This window comes from Brassica oleracea, chromosome C9 (genome assembly GCF_000695525.1).
Source record: "Brassica oleracea var. oleracea cultivar TO1000 chromosome C9, BOL, whole genome shotgun sequence".
Taxonomy (NCBI): Eukaryota; Viridiplantae; Streptophyta; class Magnoliopsida; order Brassicales; family Brassicaceae; genus Brassica; species Brassica oleracea.
Genome location: NC_027756.1, coordinates 14,126,622 through 14,131,202, shown reverse-complemented (window position 1 = coordinate 14,131,202; position 4,581 = coordinate 14,126,622).

The window sequence follows — 4,581 nt, the reverse complement described above, 5'->3', positions numbered from 1 at the left end:
TTAGATATTGCTATTTTATTCAACATGTCTCGTTTAGGTTTATATCTAATTAACGACGTTAACGCTTCCAGCGAAACCCTAAACCCTAAATCTTAAATTCTAAATCCTATACCCTAAATTCTAAACCCAAATTCAAACCCCTAAACCCAAACCCTATACCCTAATCCTAGACCCTAAACTCAAATTATATATCTTAAACCAAAAAAATAGACTATAAACCTAGATTAGGGTTTAGCTAGAAGCGTTGGCGTCGTTAAAATTAGCTTTTTTATTTTTTGTAGCTATTTCTTATTTAATTTAATGTTTTTTAATTAATAATCTATGTGTCATTTTGATTGGTCCTAAAGGGTGGGGTGAATTTAAAGGTTCACCCTAGGGGGTTAACCTAAGTTATGTCCTAATCTTTTTATGATTACTTATTAGTTTATGTCTTCTTAATCTAAAATCAGCATAATAAGTTAATATTTATGTTTTCGAATTTTTAAATCAAACATCAAAGTATTTATATGTGTCAAATATTTTTCATCAAAATATATACTTATTATTGTGCTAATTTTCTTAAAAAACTCATCTCTTAGAGATAGTTTAGAAAAAATATTTATATAAATGTATTTGCTTGACTAATACTTAATTATTAATTGTTTTGTATCTTAATTTTTTTAATTTTTATAATAAAATATTGTTTTCAGATAGCAACACAAGATATATAAAAATTATCTTATTTTTTAAATATGTTTTGATAATTTTATTATATTATTTTATAATCAATTATTAAATATTTAATATAACATATAAATTTAACATTATTAAAATAAAATTTGTTTTTAATTATATATAAGATTCATTAAGGGTATTGTTTAAATTAACAAATTAGTGAATCAGTTAGAAACTAATAATAAATCAATAACCTAGCTAAAAGTCTAAAACCTAATAAAAATATGACAAATAAGAAAAACTAACTAAATATTTAATATAATATATAAATTTAATATTATTAAAATAAAATTTATTTTTAATTATATATAAGATTCATTAAGGGTATGTTTTAAATTAATAAATTAGTGACTCAACTGAAAACTAATAATAAATCAATGATTTAACTAAAATTTAATAAAAAATAACGAATAAAAAAAATTACCTAAAATTATGGAGAAGATGACAAATCAGAAAATTCACTTCTCAAAAATAATATAGATCTAGCATTGTATTTTTTTTATTACTAATTTATTTTGGGTTCGGACGGAATTCTGACCAAACATAGATTTTGGTCAGAATTAATAATGTTGTGTGTCCTGATCTTTGTCCCCAAAAAAAGGTGTCCTGATCTATGTTGAAAAGCTTTGGGTTTGGAATTCTGACCAAGATCTATTAACTATTAATGGACCGGTATATAAAGATTTCTATAAATTAATAATGGTGGAATTATAGTATTTTATTAAATTGTATAGTTATTAATTCATCAAACTTTTATTTTTTAGATTTCAATAATTTAGAAACTAATTTATGTAAAATACAAACATAGTAGATCTCACTGTTTATATATTCATTAAATTTTGTAATTTGAATTTTATATCGTTTTTATTATATTATTTGATGTATGTATGATACACTAAAAATGAATCATTGCTACTTTCAAGTTTAACAGTTGTAATTGTAATATTTGAGATTCAATCCAGAGGACAAGTTTACAATTTACTCTTATGACTTTGATATTAAGCTAAGAAACAAGTGGGGTTTTGATTTACAATAGTGACGCAAGTAACAAGTAGACGCCGGCCTAGGGTATTTCATCGGGTGTCAATGTTGAGCGAAACATTTATTCAAGCGCGTTGAAATGCAGTCTAGAACTCGGATCACTCAGCTGGAACAACCCACTGTCGTGGTATTGATCCCTTTGCAGATCGGTCCTGTTTCCTAAGCTCTCGCTTGGAACAAGACACGATAACAAGCCTTGCGAGATTAGGTCCGATATGTTCACTTAAAACCCTAATATCTACTCTCGCTAATTAGGGATATGAAGCTCATTTAATATATATCAAGCTATCTCCTACGCGGTTAGCTAGGTGATTAATCTTAAAATCTAACATTAAGTGATCAGTTTAATGCAAGCGGTAAGAACAATATGAATGAAGAATAAATGAGATCGCTTATTTATGTTTAGCTCACACGAATGACACCCTAAAACCCTAAGCAAGCTTAGCCGACTACTCGATCATTATGCAAGGTAACACATACATGATTTATGAATAATACTGCATAGAAAATAGAGTAGAAAGACAGGGGTTCAGGATGGTCTTCTCGTGATGAGAGATGAGGCATTCTCCCTTACAAGTTGCTAAATCGCCAAAATAGAGTTCTAGTTCTCTTCTAAAACGTAGCGTAAGAAAAATAGAAATGATAGCATAGACTTTTTATATGGAGGCGCCGGTGGTAAAGAGAGAGGAGAGAAAATCTAGGGCAAACGCCTGAAATCTTGGAGGTTTCCTTAATAGGCGGGAACAGTCAGTCGCTTGCTCTCTTTGGGAACAACCTTCGGATTGATCCGACTGGCTGTTCTGCGTTAGATATTCCAAAATGACATCTTCCTTCATGGCACTCTCTTCTTTACTCTTTCACCTGCTCCAGACCTGGAATGATATCAAATAAGTACAAATTAGGACTGAGAATTAACTTAAAGCACGCATAATATGGTGTTAGAAACACCATATATCAATGTAAGATATGTATTATACAATTTAAATGTGCTTTTAGATATCCTTTGATTAAATATCATAAAAATATTCTAAAATCTTCTTTTTAAAAATTTATTGTGAATACCAAACAAACGATGCAATGGTATTATTCGTACTTAAATAAACTGTATATATAAAATTATTATTGTATGATTTTAATGGATATGTATAGTTACACAAGATCTTCTAAAATTTATTGTTTTATTATCTTATCGATTTGTATCATATCTTGAACTAATCCAATTCGGAACTAACGAATTTATTAATGTACCGTGTTTATTAATTTATCATGAATTAATTTGTATAATTTCTACTGTATAAAAGATTATGGTCAATTACTTGTTGCCATTTAGATTTAAATTGAGGGAAAATTGCCAAATATGACTCACAACTTGATTTCAAACACAAAGGTAAACCCAAACTTGAATCAAATGCAAAAGTAACCTAAAAGGCTATTGAAATTACAACCAGCACTTTGTGAACAAACAAAAAAACCGAAATTTTTTTACGTTTCTAACCCCCGGAAGTCGTCTAGCCTAGTTCTACTTAGAAATAATTTAAAATTTCTGTAAGAAATATTTTGATAAGTGAAAAATTGAAATCATGTAATTAACATATGTTTTAAGAGATATAAATTAATATATAACAAACTTTAGTTGTTTTCAACATAGATGAGTGAAAGTAGTGAGTCATGATATTCTTTGGTTTAGGTTTTGCCAACATATGTTGTAGTATTGTATGTGTTGTTAGGGTTAGATTTTGGAATGCATAATTTTTTTTTGAAAACTTTAAAATTTACCTAAGTGTGTTTATTTCTGTGTATAGTAAACACTATTTAAGTATAACTACGGCTTTATAACGTGGTTAGTTAGTTAATTTAGTCAATTTAGTTTAGGGGTTAAATTTAGGGTCTGGGATGACTTACTAGTAAGTCGTCCGATGTACAGTATGACCGAACCTTTAATTTTACAATGTACTTTTAAACCTAACCGGATTATTTACCGGTCATATATAAGGTGTTTTTTTTATTCACTGTTTCGCGAAAATGAGAAAACCCTAACGTCGTTTCTCTCAAAGGCGATTTCGAAGGCGATTTCCGTCGATTCTCTATAATCTATCGTTCTCACCGCCGGTTATCTCTCCGCCGTTATCACTGTCGTTCTCACCACCGTTCTCACAGCCGCTTCCTCTATTTAAGATCCGAGAGGAAACCCTAGCGCGCATTCTCTCAGAGGCGTCTCGTTGAACTCCGCCGCCGGTAAGTTATATCTCTTACTGTCGAGTGATTGATTGAGGAAAAGATGAACATAAAACTGGAACTCTTAGAAGACTTATAATTAAGTCGTCTGGAAAGTCTTTCATCTTAATTATAAGTCTTTCAACTGGAAAACTTGCCAGACGACTTAATTATAAGTCTTTGATTGTTTGAGATGGTTGTCTTTGATTGTTTTGCAGGCAAAAAAATGGAGATGCCAGAACTCCCCCGTAGGATATATACATTAGGGGAAGAGCCCCCCCCGCAGTGCATAGCATTTCATATCATACTTGTTGGACGTATCATACAGTGTCTCCGCTGAGCGAGTCGGTCTCACACTGAGCATGTATGTTTTTCCATATACTTTGTTACCCAAAACGTGTTTGTACCATGTTTCACACTCGCTCTGACCTTCCATTGACAACCACTAACCGAACATGTTGTCACAAGTAGAGTTTTCGTTGACTTGTATATTCTGAAGGAGAACCTAAACCTCACTGCTGTCAACCACAGCTCTGAAAGCAGTGCATCCTTGCTAACAAAATTTTGGTTGACATAGATACTGTTACCATTCGATCTTCCTCCTTCAATCTT